At 43.8% G+C, this 19571-nt stretch overlaps 2 pseudogenes; one reads left to right on the forward strand and one right to left on the reverse strand.

Moving 5' to 3' along the window:
• Window positions 1–6713: 6713 nt before the first annotated feature.
• On the reverse strand, window positions 6714–12972 carry LOC109576723 (BOLA class I histocompatibility antigen, alpha chain BL3-7-like; annotated as a pseudogene).
• Window positions 12973–17525: 4553 nt separating this feature from the next.
• LOC109576530 (putative olfactory receptor 2B8) lies at window positions 17526–18958 on the forward strand (annotated as a pseudogene).
• Window positions 18959–19571: the final 613 nt, after the last annotated feature.

A 19571-nucleotide genomic window follows, 5' to 3' on the forward strand; every position in this document is an offset into this window, starting at 1 on the left:
ATAGACTGTCCACCTGCCTCACTAAGGGTCACCTCCTCTGGGCTCTGACAGCTTCCCTTCCCCTCTGGGCTCTGAGACTGGTGGGGAGTCTGTTGTGTTTCCCACACTCACTACAGATGGTCCCAGGGTCTGAAGTGACAGGAGAGTTGGGCCTATGTTGGCTGATGGAGTGTGTTCGCTGGAGTTGGGGGAAGTGGGGCTCACATCTGGGCTGTGGGCCATCAGTGGTGTTTGCATCTGGGTGTGAGCTGGGCTCTCCAGATGCTGAAGGGGGAAGACCAGCAGGCGCTATGCAGGGTTTCCTCATCACTGTGCTATTTCATAGCCTGAAACACAGCCTCCCGTGGACCTGAGGTCCCAGGGGTGTTCACTCTTCCCCTTCCCATCTCACTGCCCTGACTGCTCTTCTTCCAACTGACTCCCTGGGAACATCTCTCCAAGGAGGGGTCTGGCCACATCCCTGCTCACCAGCACTTCCTCCCACCCTGCCTGCTGCTCCCTTCCGGGGTCTCCTGGATGGAGCGAGAGGAAAGCAACTAGGATAGCCAGAGAACTTGACATTATGCTGTAAAGAGAAAGCAGCGTGTGTGTCTTCAAGAAAGGCAAGGGCTGCCTGAGGGGAGAACACTAAGTGGCTTCCTCTGAGCTGTTAGACTGGAGGCCTTAGTATTCTGCTGGATGTTGGTAGGGGGCTGACCTCAGTTTCGTGAAACAAAGATGTTTCCATCCCAGCTGCTTCCTTCATCAGAGATTGCAAGCAGGGAAGACAAGTAGAAAGTCAGCCAGCAAGATGGGGTTTTGTTCTTCTGTGATCTAATCCCAGGAGTCATGTCCCTGTTGCCATATTCTACTGGTCAGAAGCAGGTCACAGCTCCCACCCACACTCAGGGGAGGAGAGTCCACAAGGTGTGGACCCAGGAGGCAGGGACACTTGTGTGCATCTCAGAGTCCATCTGCACAGGGACTTTCCAGGTCAGAGAAGCAGGAGCACGAGGTGGTGAGCCCTACGCCCTGGACGTGGTCACACATGGGTTGCACAGTCACTAAACAATCTTTGTCACTGTGGGTCCACCTTGAGTAGGATAATCTGCAGAACTGATACAGTAAATCTGTGTTCAAACTTTGAGAAACTTCCAGAGCATTTTCCAAAGTGGCAGCACCATTTTATATTCCCATCAGTATGTTTCATGCTTCCAATATCTCTATAGTTCCCAGGTGGCTCAGTGGTAAAGAATCTGCCTGCCAAAACAGGAGATGCAGTTTCGGTCTCTGGGTTGTGACGACACCTGGAGGAGGAAATGGTTCCGTTCAGCTCAGTTCAGTTGCTCAGTCGTGTCCGACTCTGCAACCCCATGAGCTGCAGCACACCAGCCCTCCCTGTCCAATACCAATTCCCAGAGCCCACCCAAACTCATGTCTACCCATTCCTATATTCTTGCCGGGATAATCCCATGGACAGAGGAGTCCGGTGGGCTATAATTTATGGGGGGGCAAAGAGTTGGACACTACTAAGTGACAGAGCATGCATGCAGGCAATATCTCTACATCCTCCCTGAGGATATGAATCCTGGTTTCTGGATTTTCAAGGAGGGGATGCCTCTTAGCTCCCCACGCGAATAAGCTCTGGCTTATATTTCCTGTTATAGTTCATAAACTTGAGAAAATCAGAGGTAAGATTTTTCCAGATTTGGCTAACACCCTAAGGATAAAAACATATTTTCTCTCTGGAGACTGCCCACACTTATATTTTGGCCTAAAAAAATTATTTCCTTCATATTGTAATTATGGAAACTTTTTATACTTTATTACTTTTATTTTGTTTCCCTGGAAGTTCAGTTCAGTCACTCAGTCGTGTCCGACTTTCTGCGACCCCACAAATCGCAGCACACCAGGCCTCCCTGTCCATCACCAATTCCTGGAGTTCACTCAGACTCACGTGCATCGAGTAAGTGATACCATCCAGCCATCTCATCCTCTGTCGTCCCCTTCTCCTCCTGCCCTCAATCCCTCCCAGCATCAGAGTCTTTTCCAATGAGTCAACTCTTCGCATGAGATGGCCAAAGTACTGGAGTTTCAGCTTTAGCATCATTCCTTCCGAAGAAATCCCAGGGCTGATCTCCTTCAGAATGGACTGGTTGGATCTCCTTGCAGTCCAAGGGACTCTCAAGAGTCTTCTCCAACACCACAGTTCAAAAGCATCAATTCTTCGGTGCTCAGCTTTCTTCACAGTCCAACTCTCACATCCATACATGACCACTGAAAAAACTATAGCCTTGACTAGACTAGACTAGACTCTTCCCTGGAAGAGGCAGCCTTAAAACCATGCCCACCATGTTACTGGAAATGGAATCTCTATGACCTATTTTTTCACCCTTGCTATTTTTCTGGTGCCAGGGTAGGTCCCTGTGTACAAGTCCACCTCAACAAATGATATTTTTATCTCTTCTGTGAGCCAGTGCTCATTTCTGAGATATTTGCTATCAGGTCACAATAAGAAACATATAGACATTGAAAGTGAGTGTAAGCAAGTAAACTTCTACCTTATTTCAATCCACACTGGTAATTGTCAGCATCAGATACTGACACAGGTTTTTTTTAAGCCAAGATTGAGGCTTTATCTCAGCAAGCACAGTTAGTAGCTGCTGAGAATGAAAAGTTCAAGGTGAAGCTGTCTCAACCATTCCAGAAAACACACAGACTCCAAGAAGGGAGTGAACAGAAAGAGGTTGTTGAAACAGATGTGGCAGATGTGGAAGTGAAGGGTGTAGAACTGGTCATGTCACAATCAAATGTGTTGAGAGCAAATGTTGTCCCAGCTCTGGGGAACAACAGTAATGATATTGTAAATGCTAATATGGAATTAACCATCTGAAAAGAGGACCTTTTTTGGTGTTTCAAAAGAGTAACTGCAGCTGGGTTTGAAATTTGTACTGTTTCTATCAAAAACATTTTGGCTTCTTGTTGGATGAAAAAAATATATATATAATTGGATTTGCTAAGATAGTTGAATCATTAGTTCTCCATGGACCAAGTCCCCATGGTTCAGGTAGACTTGTATTCAGGCACCTGAAAAATAGCAGGAGTGAAAAAGCAGGTCACGGAGGGTCCATTTCCAGTAATATGGTGGGCTTGGTTTTAAGGCTACCTCTTCCAGGGAAACAAATAAAAGTAATAAAGTATAAAAAGTTTCTATAAGTACAATTGTTTTGGCCAAAATATAAATGCGGTAGTTTGGTGAAATTAGTAGTTTGGTGTCTGAACTAGTAATTTTTTAAGACTTTGATGGGGGTCACAAACTGACAAACTGATAAATATTATGGATATTTTCTCAGTAAGATGTTCATGTACAAAGGAATATAAAGCAATATAAAATATCAGTATACACACACACACACACACACACACACACACACACACACACACACGGGCTTTCCCGGTGGCTCAGCAGTAAAGAAACTCCCTGCAATGCAGGAGCTGCAAGAGATGCGAATATGGTCCCTGTGTTGAGAAGATCCCCTGGAGGAGGACATGGCAACCCATTCCAGTATTCTTACCTGGAGAATCCCATGGACAGAGGAGCCTGGTAGGTAACAGTCCATAGGGTTGCAAGAGTCGGACATGACTGAAGTGACTTAGCAGATAACCCATGAAGATCCATAGATGTTGGCTTTTTAATCCTAGAAAGAGACAAAGGCAAGGAAAGGACATTCTGAGTAATCATTTCATCATTCAAAAATGGACTTCACTTATCTAGAAGCTGGATCCCATCACAGAACATTAGAGAAGTGAAAGATGTCATATGGTAATCACTCATTCATCCACCCATGCCCAAGTCCCTAGAATGTACTAGATCAAGTTCTGGTCTAGATCACTGGTCCAAATACTGAAATTTGTCACTTTTTCCCCATCCCTTACCCTTTCCCCTGGGACTTCCCCGGTGGCTCGGTGGTAAATAATCTGTAATGCAGGAGACCTGGGTTCAATCCCTGGGTCAGGAAGATCCCTGGGAGGAGGAAATGGTGTCCCCACTCCAGTATTCTTGCTTGGAAAATCCCATGGACATAGGAGCCTGGCAGGCTACAGTCCATGGGGTCACAAAGAGTCAGACCCGACTTAAAGATTAAACAATGAAAACCCTCACCTCTACCTTCAAATCTATACCTACTTCCCAACTGAAGGGAATTTCACATGTAAACATTTTGGTCAGAGTCTGAGATTACCTACCTCCATGAAGGAGAAAAACTTGTTTCCTAAACATTTCTGCAGGTGGACATGGCACTAGGCTCCTCCAGTCACATGGACTCCAAATAAGGACACAGTGAGACAGAGAGAACTAAGATCATGGCATCTGGTTCCATCACTTCATGGCAAATAGATGGGGAAACAGTGGAAACAGTGAGACTTTATTTTTTGGGGCTTCAAAATCACTGGAGATGATGACTGCAGCCATGAAATTAAAAGATGCTTGTTCCTTGGAAGAAAAGTTATGACCAACCATGACAACTTATTAAAAAGCAGAGACATTACTTTGCCAACAAAGGTCCATCTAGTCAAAGATATAGTTTTCCCAGTAGTCATGTATGGATGTGAGAATTGGAGTATAAAGAAAGGTGAGCAGCGAAGAATTGATGTTTTTGAACTGTGGTATTGGAGAAGACTCTTGGGAGTCCCTTGGACTGCAAGGAGATTGAACCAGTCCATCCTAAAGGAAATCAGCCCTGAATATTCACTGGAAGGACTGATGCTGAAACTCCAATACTTTGGCCACCTGATGCGAAAAACTGATTCATTTGAAAAGACCCTGATGCTGGGAAAGATTGAAGGCGGCCGGAGAAGGGGACGACAGAGGATGATATGGTTGGATGGCATCTCCAACTTGATGGACATGAGTTTGAGTAACCTCCGGGAGTTGGTGATGGACAGGGAGGCCTGGCGTGCTGCAGTCCGTGGGGTCACAGAGTCGGACACGACTGAGAGACTGAACTGAACTGAACTGAGACAGAGAGGCTGGCATCACACTGAAGGTTTTGATCTGCACAGCATGAATTGTGGTAGTGTTATTGAGTTGCCAAGGGCAGCAGAGAGAGCAGGCCTAGCACCAGAGTCCATCCTCCAGCTAAGGGAGTGTCTGTTTTGTGAACAGTGGCTTCTGCTCCCCGTGCAGGGGCGGTGGTTCCCATGTGGTTCCCCACCTGGGAGAGACTGTGGATGCTGAGCTGGCTGTGAATCCTCAGGCTGTTCTGTGACTTTTCCTGAAATAAAACGACAAATCTCACTCTCTTTCTCTCCTTTGCAACAAATTGAAATCCTTTTTCTTCTCACAAAGAACTTTATAAGAATATCACATAGGGAAACTTTCAGAGATTTTTTCCCTGTGCTTTATTGAGATATGATTGATATAAAATATTGAGTAAGTGTACAACCTGTGATTTGATACTTTTCTCTATTGCACAATGATCAGCAGCAGAACTTTAGCTTATACCTGTATGATGTCACATAATTACCATTTTTTTGTGGTGAGAGCATTTAGATCTGCTCTCTTAGCAACTCAGAGACTTTATGATATCAGACTACTTTCTAAAATGTCCAGCTGCCTATCCTGCTTGGAAGAGAAAACATGTATCTCCCAGAAAATGTCTTGACTTTTTCTTCCCATTTAAATGTGGATTTAAGCCCTTCCCCATCCTGGTCACTCTGATCACAAGCCTCAGTGGATCCAAACCTGACTAAGCATGAGGACTGCTTGTCAGGCTTCTTAGAAAATACTCAGGTCTCCTCCTAGACCCAGCTTCTCAGAGTGTTGGGCATGGAGTCCAGGAATCCCTTATGAACAAGTCCTAGAGGGGAGGCTGATGCACAGCCATGTGGGAATCCTGGTCTATACCCTCACTACTAAATATGTGATCTGAAAGTCAGCAGTGTCAGCTGCAAACTTGTTATGAATGTAGATTCTCAGGCTCTACTGCAAACTGTCTAGATTTAGTGAGAGGTCTAGGTGAGCACCAGCATCTCCAGCTTGGTCACCTCACCATTTCCTACAGTTTCCTTTAGTGCATCACTCACCCTTCACCTCCTGATTATGTATAGCAGCCAGACTGAAGCTTCTAAAGAGTAGTCACTATGGATTGCGTTCTGTGAAAAGCATCGTATGAATCCACATCTTAATCAGACAACATCAACACCCTTGTAATATCATCTAGGTCTATATGATCTGGTGAAATATGGGATCTAATCTCAATTCCTCATTCCTCCAGCTGCACTTGCCTCCTGGCTCTTTCTTGAACATAGACACTCTCCTGCCCTCGTGCATTTGCACAGGAGATTCCCCTGCCCAGAGAGAACTTCCTCTGACATCTGTGTGGACATTCCTTCATGTCCTTCACATCTTTATTCAATGGTCACCTTCTCAATAAGGCCCACACTAACCACATGATTGAAAGAGCCACCTTCCTTGTCCCTACACACATATGCTTCCTCAAAACACTTCCTAACCTCTAAGGCAAACATTCCCTCACTTACTAGGCTCACTCTGCCCCTTCTCACCAGAACACACTTCACAAGGCCAACAAGGTGTGTCTGTTGTTAGTTCACTGAGGTTTTCTAGATGCAAAAATAGTGTGTCATTTCTCTGGCACACAACAAGTATCAGTTGAATGAATGATCAGTGTGGAGTGCCTCCTTATTCTAGAGACTGTGTCTTTATTAATGTGACCTCAGGCCATGTGCTCCCTCTTGGCCGCTACAGCACAACGTCCATTCACATTGATGTCAGTGCTGCCTGTATTTTCCCCACAAGGGCTGATGTCCCATCCCTCCCACAAAGATCAGTCTGCACTCTACACATAATGATATTTTCTCTTCAGAAAAGATGATGTCAAATGTATTCTTTTTAATGGCTGAGTAATACTCCATTGTGTACATGTACCACAGCTTTCTTATCCATTCATCTGCTGATGGACATCTAAGTTGCTTCCATGTCCTGGCTATTATAAACAGTGCTGTGATGAACATTGGGGTACACGTGTCTCTTTCCCTTCTGGTTTCCTCAGTGTGTATGCCCAGCAGTGGGATTGCTGGATCATAAGGCAGTTCTATTTCCAGTTTTTTAAGGAATCTCCACACTGTTCTCCATAGTGGCTGTACTAGTTTGCATTCCCACCAACAGTGTAAGAGGGTTCCCTTTTCTCCACACCCTCTCCAGCATTTATTATTTGTAGACTTTTGGATCGCAGCCATTCTGACTGGTGTGAAACGGTACCTCATAGTGGTTTTGATTTGCATTTCTCTGATAATGAGTGATGTTGAGCATCTTTTCATGTGTTTGTTAGCCATCTGTATGTCTTCTTTGGAGAAATGTCTATTTAGTTCTATCAGTTCTAATGAGGTGGATGAAACTGGAGCCTATTATACAGAGTGAAGTAAGCCAGAAGGAAAAACACCAATACAGTATACTAACGCATATACATGGAATTTAGAAAGATGGTAACAATAACCCTGTGTACAAGACAGCAAAAGAGACACTGATGTATAGAACAGTCTTATGGACTCTGTGGGAGAGGGAGAGGGTGGGAAGATTTGGGAGAATGGCATTGAAACATGTAAAATATCATGTATGAAACGAGATGCCAGTCCAGGTTCGATGCATGATACTGGATGCTTGGGGCTAGTGCACTGGGACGACCCAGAGGGATGGTATGGGGAGGGAGGAGGGAGGAGGGTTCAGGATGGGGAACACATGTATAACTGTGGTGGATTCATTTTGATATTTGGCAAAACTAATACAATTATGTAAAGTTTAAAAATAAAATAAAATTAAAAAAAAACAAAAAAGAAAAGATGATGTCAGGTTTATAGGTCCTATATTCCAACCTACTGTGAATCTATTAGATACTGCTTTATAAATCCCCATGAGCTTTGACTGAAGCCAGCACTAGGATTACTAGATCTAAGGGCAGAGAGAGGAACCAAGCTGCAGAGAAGGTAGACATCCAGCAAGAATTAAGACAAGATGTGAAACAACTGGGTCCGTCCTCTACGCTAATCCCCAAATCTGGTTCCTTATAAAGGATGCAGAAAGAATGGGAAGAGGAATCCAGGAAAAAGTCTTAGAGCTGGGAGAGATGAGAATTTCTCTCTTGATACCACTGAGATCCTGTGTGCAGGGACCCCTTCGTCTTGTGAGGATAATCATTAATGAAAATGACTCCTGCTGCTGTCAGAGATGAGGACACCCAGGGCAGAATGAGACCAGAACTCTACACATGAAAAAGAACAGTCATTATTCAGAAATAAACTAAATAAGCAAAATATAAGCATATAAACACAAAGAAAGGCAGGACCTAGCATAAGCTAGGCTGATCTGATTATGGGACGTCTTCACTGCCTATGGTCCTAGAGACAGGACAAGGCCCAGGTGAGTTCTGAGTTTACAAGAACACAGGTCCTGGTGGGACAGGGAGCGACTGAAAGGACAAAGACAAAGCAGCTGAGAAGATGACCCAAGCAAGACTGACCACATCAAAGCCATGATACACTGACCACCAACTGGGCACAGGCCCCGACTATGCTCAGCTCCTCACAGCCTCCTCCTGTCCCTCTTGCAACAGACTGAGCACAGCAAGCATAACAATTCTGGAAGATTCTCAGTGCTTTCATGTACTTCCTCTCTCAAACTTTAGAATCCTCTCTCTTGCTATCCCTACAAACCTTCACAGCACCAGTTAGAAAAAACATTCATATAAATAGATTTTATTTTCAAAGGAAATATGACATAATTACTCAGTGCACACGAAGTGAAGACAGCGATGGAGAGGGTCCAGCTCTGTCTCTGCTGGAACAGGACAGTGGATCAGAGAGGAGAACACAGGTCAGGGTGGGGAGGGGGTGTAATGGGCAGGTGTGACCAGTCTCCCACCTCCTCACATTATGCTAATAGGAGCACAGACACATTCAGATGCAGCTGCAGAAAGAGGGGTCTGGGGATCTGACATCACAAAGTGGGACCGAGCATCACTCAGTCCCCACAAGGCAGCTGTCTCACACTGTGAGAGAAAAGAATCAGGATCCAGTTCAGATCAGTCATGTAAGGGCTGACATTCTCCACAGCCCCCAAGATGCTCACATGTCCCACTCAGAGACCCCCACCACCCAGTGTGTCCTCTCTGCCCCAACCCCTCTCCCAATCTAGATGCCCCAGGGTCTCACCTTTAGGAACCGTGAGAGACACATCAGAGCCCTGGGCCCTGTCAACGCCTGGGGGAGAAGAAAACCAGGATGTGGTCAGAACTGACAGGAGAGAAACTAGAGAAGGAATTTTGAGGAGGGTCAGTCCCCCATAGCCTTCTGTCTGCACCCTCACAAGGGTCTCAGGAATCACATCCCTTCTGTACTTACTTGCAGCCTGAGTGTAGCTCCCTGCTTTTTCACCTGCAAGAAAAAAATATCACGTGAGAGGCCATAGAGAAGACTGAGTCATGAGGTCCTAGAGGAAGCCCCTAGTTCTGGACCCCACAGAACTTTCTGGAACTGTGACCAAAATCCAGGACAAAATCAGGAGAATGAAGAAAGGTGCTGTTGGGGTGACTGCACCAACTACCCTTCTGGAGGTCTGTCCTCAGCAGGGACCCTTCCCTCTGATCTTCATGTGCTGAGAGACAGGCCCCGAACTGGAATTACAAGGTGAAAAATCTGTCTTTCATTTTCACATGTACTTTACAAAAGGGTCAGTGTTAGCATGGAGCTCAGACTCCACATATGTGTGTGGAGGGTACTTTCCAATAACCAGGCAAGTAAACTTTTATCTGGATTTGAAACTCCCAGTGAGACAAGAAAACTCAGATACCTCCGTCCCTTCCCTACCTAAGCACTTCTTCCTCCATATCCCAGCCCCAGCCACCACAGCCACCACGAGGAGAACCAGGCCAACAATGATGCCTATGTTGGGGACGGCGGGCTGAGGAGGTTCTGTAGAGGAAAGAGAAGGGGCCCAGCACTCATGTTTGAGTCCAGACCTTGCTGAAGGGGTCCAGAAAGGCTTCAGCTTTATCTGAGAAGAAGCTCCACCCCAGCCTCCTCCCTACCCCAGGGTGAGTGTCTCCTAAAGCCCCTTGTGCTGCACTTTGCACCTGTATCTCTGCTCCTCTCCAGAAGGGCCTACCAGAGCTGCCCATTTCTGGATGTTTCCATTCCCTGAAGGCCTGGTCTCCACAAGCTCCATGTCCTGGGTCTGGTCCTTCACATCATGCTGCCAGGTCAGTGAGATATCAGGGTAGAAGCCCAGGGCCCAGCATCTTAAGGGGACCTCATGGTCAGAGATGGGGTGCTGGGTCACATGTGTCTTTGGAGGATCTAGGGTGAACTTCCGATTGTTCAAGCTGGTTTTAGAAAAGGCAGAGGAACAAGAGATCAAATTGCCAACGTCCGCTGGATCATCAAAAAAGCAAGAGAGTTCCAGAAAAACATCTATTTCTGCTTTATTGACTATGCCAAAGCCTTTGACTGTGTGGATCACAATAAACTGTGGACAATTCTGAAAGAGATGGGAACACCAGACCACCTGACCAGCCTCTTGAGAAACCTATATGCAGGTAGGGAAGCAACAGTTAGAACTGGACATGGAACAACAGACTGGTTCCAAATAGGAAAAGGAGTACATCAAGGCTGTATATTGTCACCCTGCTTATTGAACTTCTATGCAGAGTACATCATAAGAAACGCTGGGCTGGAAGAAGCACAAGCTGGAATCAAGATTGCCGGGAGAAATATCAATAACCTCAGATATGCAGATGACACCACCCTTATAGCAGAAAGTGAAGAGGAACTAAAAAGCCTCTTGATGAGAGTGAAAGAGGAGAGTGAAAAAGTTGCCTTAAAGCTCAACATTCAGAAAACGAAGATCATGGCATCTGATCCCATCACTTCATGGGAAATAGATGGGGAAACAGTGGAAACAGTGTCAGACTTTATTTTTTTGGGCTCCAAAATCACTGCAGATGGTGATTGCAGCCATGAAATTAAAAGACGCTTACTCCTTGGAAGGAAAGTTATGACCAACCTAGATAGCATATTCAAAAGCAGAGACATTACTTTGCCAACAAAGGTCCATCTAGTCAAGATAATGGTTTTTCCAGTGGTCATGTATGGATGTGAGAGTTGGACTGTGAAGAAAGCCGAATGCTGAAGAATTGATGCTTTTAAACTGTGGTGTTGGAGAAGACTCTTGAGAGTCCCTTGGACTGCAAGGAGATCCAACCAGTCCATTCTAAAGGAGATCAGCCCTGGGTGTTCTTTAGAAGGAATGATGCTAAAGCTGAAACTCCAGTACTTTGGCCACCTCATGCGAAGAGTTGACTCATTGGAAAAGACTCTGATGCTGGGAGGGATTGGGGGCAGGAGGAGAAGGGGATGACAGAGGATGAGATGGCTGGATGGCATTACTGACTCGATGGACGTGAGTGAGTGAACTCCGGGAGATGGTGATGGACAGGGAGGCCTGGCATGCTGCGATTCATGGGGTCGCAAAGAGCTGGACATGACTGAGTGACTGAATTGAACTGAACTGATGAAGGATGAATCAGAAAATTCCCATTTAGTGTTACCTCCATGGGTCCCTGAAGCAGCATCCTGTGACCATCCTGAGAATAAACAGGACAGAGGGTTTGAAAAGAAGCAGCACAAACACCAGACACCAGCCTGGACTTGGAGGTCGGGGCATGTTCCCGAGTCCTTGGAAAGTTCTGGAGTCACGGTGAGAGCCAAGGTAGGGGGTACCATGTAAGGGAGTGAATACAGAGTAATGGTCCTGACTTGGGTGGAGGCCGAATGACTCAGAAAAGCTGGAGTCAGGCCTCTAAACACGTTCTCAGGGTGAGAACTGGCATCAGAGACAGTCATGGTTCACAAGATGGCACCCAGGGTGAAGGGGCACCACTGACCAGTTATTTCAGGGATAGTTTCCTGCTTCTTCCTCAGAGAGACTGGATTCCTTAATTGTCCTTCAGAGAAGTGGGGCCACTGACAGGTCACTCTCTTGTACAGAATATGAAAACCTGGGTGGATTTCTCCCTCTTCTGATGAGAAGCCGGGGCCCTATTTCTACAAGCACCCATTTTTTTCTCCTCGTTGGAACCCAGGTCCAGCCTGAGGGAAGATCAGGGAGGCCTCGTGCCCCTTGTACCTGTGCGCAGCAGCGCATCCTTCCTGTTCTCCAGGTGTCTGTGGAGCCACTTTATGCAGTCGCCCTCCAGGTAGTTCCTACTGTGACCTGTAGCACTGCCCTGCTGAAGCTTGAGCTTGGAGGTCTGAGCCACCCTGTCCACTGCGGTCCAGGAGCAGGTCCTCGTTCAGGGCAAGGTAGGTAATCATTGCCGTCATAAGCAATCTACCAGAACCTGAGGCAATAACTTTTCAAATATGCAATTATACTTCTTTCAGGAGAAGACTGGGAGATGGGTGTTTCTGTCTGTTCTCTCCACATTTAATCCTGGGTGGGCGGGTGCAGGTAGCCAGTTAGAGGCTGTTTCTTTTTTGCTACTGTCCTGTTGAACCCAGTAATGCAAGCCACTGAACCAGGTGATCAAGGAGTGTGCCCTCTGGCAGCAACCACAACACCTGGGCAGCCATACGTGTGCACAAGCTCCTTTCACAGAGACACCGGTGACCTGGGGTGGGACAAAGGGAGAGCATGATGATGGCACCTGTTGGCTTCTCAGGAGTTTGGTGAAGATTACAGTTGACCCCTAGGTATGTGTTAGAAGTCTTAGCTTTTAAGATAAGGAAATAGGCTTCTTTCAGGGACAAGCTGGAGGTTTCAGTCTGTGTCTGTATGCTATGCCCTGGAGAGATAGCCACAGTGAGTCTGGGTGAACCTGTTTCTTAGTTCATTATAGCCTCATGGATTTCATGCACACAAACTTTGTTGACTTTCAGAGGTATGTTTTGGAGGCCTACATCTCCAAATTTCACATCCACCATGACCACTGAAAACTCTGTAGCCTTGACTAGACGGATCTTTGTTGACAAAGTAATGTCTCTGCTTTTTAACATGCTATGTCTAGGATGGTCATAACTTTCCTTCCAAGGAGTAAGTGTCTTTTAATTTCATGGCTGCAATCACCATCTGCAGTGATTTTGGAGTCCAGAAAAATAAAGTCAGCCACTGTTTCCACTGTTTCCCCATCTATTTCCCATGAAGTGATGGGACCAGATGCCAGGATCTTCGTTTTCTGAATGTTGAGCTTTAAGGCAACTTTTCACTCTCCACTTTCACTTTCATTAAGAGACTCTTCAGTTCTTCTTCACTTTCTGCCATAAGGGTGGTGTCATCTGCATATCTGAGGTTATTGATATTCCTCCTGGCAATCTGGATTCCAGCTTGTGTTTCTTCCAGCCCAGTGTTTCTCATGATGTACTCTGCATATAAGTTAAATAAGCAGGGTGACAATATACAGGCTTGACGTACTCCTTTTCCTATTTGGAACCAGTCTGTTGTTCCATGTCCAGTTCTAACTGTTGCTTCCTGATCTGCATACAGGTTTCTCAAGAAGTTGACCTTTACTATATTTACCTTAAAGATTAGGTAGACACTGCCTAATTGGTTAAAAGACACTGCCTAATTGGTTAAAAGACACTTAGTCCTTGGAAGGAAAGTTATGACCAGCCTAGACAGCATATCAAAAGCAGAGACATTACTTTGTCAACAAAGGTCCGTGTAGTTAAGGCAATCGTTTTTCCAGTATTTATATGGATGTGGGAGTTGGACTATAACGACAGTTGAGCACAGAAGAATTGATGCTTTTGAACTGTGGTGTTGGAGAAGACTCTTGAGAGTCCCTTGGACTTCAAAGAGATCCAACCAGTCCATCCTAAAGGAGATCTACCCTGGATATTCATTGGAAGGACTGATATTGAAGCTCCAATATTTTGGCCACCTGATGTGAACAGCTGACTCATTTTAAAAGACCCTGATGTTGAGGAAGATTGAGGCAGGAGAAGGGGGGGATGACAGAGGATGATGAGATGGCTGAATGGCATCATCAACTCAATGGACATAAATTTGGGTAAGATCCGCGAGTTGGTGATGGACAGGGAGGCCTGGGGTGCTGCGGTTCATGGGGTAGCAAGGATTCGGGCACGACTGAGCGACTAAACTGAACTGAACTGAATTGGTAACTCTGTGATCCCTAAAAGTTGGTTATGAATATTAGATAAAAATTAATTTGCATCTAAAATTAAGTAACTGATGAATTCTTATTTATATATGGAGATTTTTTTTTGCAATTGTATAAAAAAGTGTCAAATGTTTAGTAACATACCTAAGCCATTAAAAGAGGAGAGCTAAGATAAGTCGGAAGTTTAGGGAATTATCTGGGCTCTGTCATTTATGAGAAGTTATAAAAGAGGCAGATTAAGTTTCCTCTTACATTCTCCTTGATATTCATTTCCCCTGAGGATTGTCATCTCTGGGCAGCTAGGCAACATCAGCTAATTAATGGTACAGGACAAACATTCCCCAGAGACTTCAGCCAGGTAAACCATTTTCACCAGACCAGTTTTGCTGCAGTTTCATACCAATCTCATGCTTTCATAATGAGCTCTCCATCATAGAGCCAAACATTATATTCAGAAGTAATCCTGAGAGTTTGAAATTGCCTTCCTATGTCATCCTACCAGCTAGGCACAATGCCGATCTTGTGTGTGTGAAGTATTGTGTGAAGGTATTTGAAGTTATCAAGAGAAAGCATCTTCTTGCTTAAGGAAAACTTAAAGATATTCCAATGCTGATAGAGTCAGTTTATGCACTCACTGCATGCAACCTGCATCCTTAGTCTGCATACCCAGGTTCCAATGCCCAGGACTGTATTAAAGGTAGGAACTGGAAATGAGGTAGGGAACCAGCTTAGGACACTCACATAAGGTGAATAACACTGAGAGGACTGGAACTCGATCTCTGTGGCACTTTAAGAATTGGTAAGTTAGCTTGTTTTCAGTTGCAAGTGTTCTTTAAAGGTTACATCGAGTAATGTACATGTCAGTTGGTAAAAGAAAGGAAATTCCTATAAAAATTCATCCACTTTAAGAACTTAACTGTTCCTTGTGGAAGCCAACATTTTGTTCTTAGACATTTCATCCTATTGTAGTGTATTCATTATGTCTCAGTATGGATATATGGAGCAATTTAAATTCAGGATATTTGGCTGTCATAAAATATGTCCTTCAGTAATTGAATAATAGCATATATGTGAATGTGAACATATTAGACTATACACTTTCATTTTTTCCTCAGCTCCTATTTTCTCTGAAATTACAGAATGTTTCTTAAAGTGTATTGTCAATATCTGTAGTTTTTAAATGTTCATTTTCTCAAAGAAATGAATGTATGTAATTGTCCAAATGCTAGTTTGATAATGACAACAATGAAGGTCCATTTTGTGGTTATTGTGTCAATGCATTTTTGAATTTACTGTTAATGAAAAACGATTATTCTTCAGTTGAGGAGAAATACCAATTTGAGAGGAGAAACGTGGGCCAGAAAAGGTGATCTGAATGTTTAATTTATTGGTGAATTAGGCAAATAACAAGGTAATGTGTAATGTACACTGGTGACTGTCCTTCTGTCCTTGCACACACTTATGAATGGACTGTAAATTTTGTATGAATGGACTCTCATTTTTTATGAATGCTTTCAGTGTCCAGCTCAGATATTTTCTACTGGCTGCTGCACTGATCCACACCATATTTGTCATGAGTATTGACTGATAGTTTCACAGCCCTTTCCTTCTTTAGAATATTGCCATCAGTTGAATGGAGCCACACTGCCAGAAGTTCTGAATGTGTTTGGGGCAGCTTGTCGTCAATGACAGACTGGTGGGATTTATAAAAGGCTGCCTTTTTGTCAAGGTGGAACTAAATCTGACACAACCCATGCTCCACAGCTTGTTATTCTGTGTAGTAGTAACTAGTCATATCTAAATAAATAGGTATTTAAATTTACCTGAATTAAAATTAAATTTAAAATTCAGTTCTTTATCTGCCCTGCTTGAAACGCTCAGGTAGCAGCGTGTGGGTAGCAGTGATTGTGTAAGTGAAGACACAATATTTTTATCAGCAGGTAGCTCTATTTGGAGAGTCCTTTTCCAGCTTTCTATGGGATCACGTTCATGCTATTCCATCTGAGATCACATCTCTTGCTTAACACATTTGTCTGCTCTGTTTTGCTTCCCTGATTCTCTTTGTCTTGAGGACTTTCACTCAATAAACAGCATGCAAAGGAATTCCCATTTCAGTCTCTTTTCCCCAACCTGGCCAAACTCTGTCCATAGTGATTGGAAGTGTTATTTCTGAGACTGTGATAGATCCATTGCCTCCTCATTTATGTGTTTTTCATTGTCATTAGAATGTTGATAGTGAATAATCCTATCTCCTGCAGGAATTCCAGGCATTTTAGTTGTTGGTAATATATGACACTGAAATCAGCAGAAAGAAGAGTAAGTTCTGATCACTGGAGTTTGAAATTCTGTTGTGAAGTGACTACTTTTGTTGTTTAGTCACTAAGTAAAGTCCAACTCTTTTTGACCTCATGGACTATAGCCCGCCAAGATTCTCTACTGAAGTGGGTTCCATTTTCTTCTTCAAGTTATCTTCCCAATCCAGGGACTGAACCTGCCTTTCCTGCATCTCCTGCATTGGCAGGCGGTTTCTTTACCACTGAGCCAACAGGGGAGCCTATGAACTGCTTATGCACAGTGAATAAATTTTTGGAGTTCTTGTTAAATTGGTATAGTAATTTTAGGTATCTCAAAGACAAAAGTTAAGCACTGTAATCAAAAGTAGTGTTTTCAGGCTCTGAGCAATTTATTTTTTACTACTATACAAAAAGACAAGGATATAGCATTCACAAATATAATGCATTAGGAATAGAGATAACTTTTGCCAGAATATATTTATGAGGAAGTATCTTAGTGATACATTGAATGTAATATAATCCTTTGTGTAAGTACATTCTAGCTCATGAATTTCTATATCTGAATACATTTTAGAGATCATTTTGTATTATTCTATTACATGTGAGGTATGTGCAAATCAAGTCATGTAGAATTATGAGATACATATTTAAAATAAACTTTCTCCCTTTGTCTACATTTTCTTACTGTTTCTAATCACTCTCCCTTAATTTTCCCTCATTCCCACTTTCTCTAAGATGTACATAAATAATCATCATACTTTCATCCTATTAAACTCAATCTAAAACAGGCATTTTATATCTATGATTGATGCAAACCAAGGTTCATTACTTGATTTTATTATTATTATTTTCTTATATTAATTTCAATATATAAGTTTTGTGAATAGTAAAGAACTAATTGATTTAAGATATATCAATTTCAATGAATACATCATTTATTCAAATAGTTGCATATAAAATCACATGACCATGTCTTTGAACATGATAGATTTTCCTCTTCATCTCTGCACTTTTTTGGAAGATAACTTTAATAAATTGCTAAATGTTTGATTTGACAGGAGCCATGTGCTAACAAAGGATGGAACAGAAAAATGAAAGTTCTTTTGCTGGATTTATCTTACTGGGCTTCTCTGACAGACTTCAACTTGAGCTCATCCTCTTTGTGGTCCTTTTGATCTTCTACATCTTCACTTTGCTGGGAAACACAACCATCATTGCATTGTCCTACTTGGACCCACGTCTTCACACCCCGATGTACTTTTTCCTCTCTAACCTGAGCTTTCTGGACATGTGCTACACCACCAGCATTGTTCCCCAGTTCCTATTTAATCTCAGCAGAGCAGACAAATCCATCTCCTTTGGTGGCTGTGTAGTTCAAATGTACATCTCTCTGGCGTTGGGATGTACAGAATGTATTCTCCTAGGAGTTATGGCATTTGACCGCTATGCAGCTGTTTGCAGGCCCCTTCACTACACAGTAATCATGCACCCCCGTCTGTGTGCCCTGATGGCTTCTGCTTCATGGGTCACTGGTTTTGTCAACTCCTTATTGCAGACAGTGCTCATCTTCCTTTTACCTCGTTGTGGGAGAAATAAATTAGCCCACTTCTTTTGTGAGATCCCTCCTTTTCTCAAACTTGCCTGTGTTGACACCACTATGAATGTGTATGTGACCTTCTTTGGCAGTGTCATCATTCTTCTCACACCTGTTTCATTAATCATGTTCTCCTATGGTCGGATTGTCAGGGCGGTCTTAAGAATAAAGTCCACTGCAGGGCAAAGAAAAGCATTTGGCACGTGTGGATCCCACCTCACAGTGGTCTCCCTGTTCTTTGGCACAGCCATCTATGTGTATTTTCAGCCCAGCAGCAGCGACTCCCAGGATCAGGATAAGTTCATGTCTCTCTTCTACACTGTCATTATTCCCATGACCAACCCCCTCATATATACACTGAGAAACAGGGATGTGAAGGGAGCGATGAAGAAGATGCTTTGGAAGAACTCTTACTCCGGATGATGGCTGAAGAGGACAGTTTAATGGAAAGACTTTGAATGCCAGAACTATTCAGATATATATGTGTGTGCCCCATGAGTCATCTAAAATTTCCTTCGGGAACTCTGCAGGGCATTTGTTTCCTTCATTCCCTTTGAAAAGTGAGTGTTCAAATTCTAGGTTCATGTATTCATTTCAATTTCCAGAGACGCTGATTCAGTGTTCCGACAGCATCTGTTTGTAGTTATTGTTTTTTAAGTTCCAGGGTTTTTCTTGTTTGCACTCCCTTTTAGGTACATATTTCCACATCTATTTCCAAAATGACATATGAATATACTACATGAAATCACAGCCAAAATAAGAACAGGAAACCACTGCAATGATGTAAGGAATATTAACATTTTATCATTTCCTAAGAATTGTTACTGCTACAATTCAGATGCCAAAGGGTAGATATCAGTTAGCTTCTTCTGTATAACAAATCACTTCGAAACTTAGTTGCTTAAAACACCAACCATTAATTTATCTCACCATTATGTGTGTCAGCATTTGGGCTAAGTTTAGCTGGACAGTTCCTCTAGTCTTGGCTGCTGCTACTCCTAAGTCACTTCAGTCGTGTCTGACTCTGTGTGACCCCATAGACGGCAGCCCACCAGGCCCTGCCGTCCCTGGGATTCTCCAGGCAAGAACACTGGAGTGGGTTGCCATTTCCTCCTCCAATGCATCAAAGTGAAAAGTCAAAGTGAAGTCGCTCAGTCCTGTCCGACTCTTAGTGACTCCATGGACTGCAGCCTACCAGGCTCCTCGGTCCATGGGATTTTCCAGGCAAGAGTACTGGAGTGGGGTGCCATTGCCTTCTCTGACTCACTGAAATGCCTACAGTAGGCTTCTGGGTCTACTTAGGGCTTCCTGATCTAGATTGCCACAGTTGTCATGGCTTCCATCTCTTTGATGTGGTCTCTTATCTTCCAGTATGATGGCCTGGAATGTTCATACGGGAAAGGCTGATTTCCAAGTCCTTGTGACTGATTTATTGTTTAAGATATGGCTGCTCTCCTGCTTGCCTGTCCCGTCTCTCTTTGTGCATTGTTTACCTCCATAACTAGTAACTGTTAG

Source organism: Bos indicus, chromosome 23, assembly GCF_029378745.1.
Source record: "Bos indicus isolate NIAB-ARS_2022 breed Sahiwal x Tharparkar chromosome 23, NIAB-ARS_B.indTharparkar_mat_pri_1.0, whole genome shotgun sequence".
Taxonomy (NCBI): Eukaryota; Metazoa; Chordata; class Mammalia; order Artiodactyla; family Bovidae; genus Bos; species Bos indicus.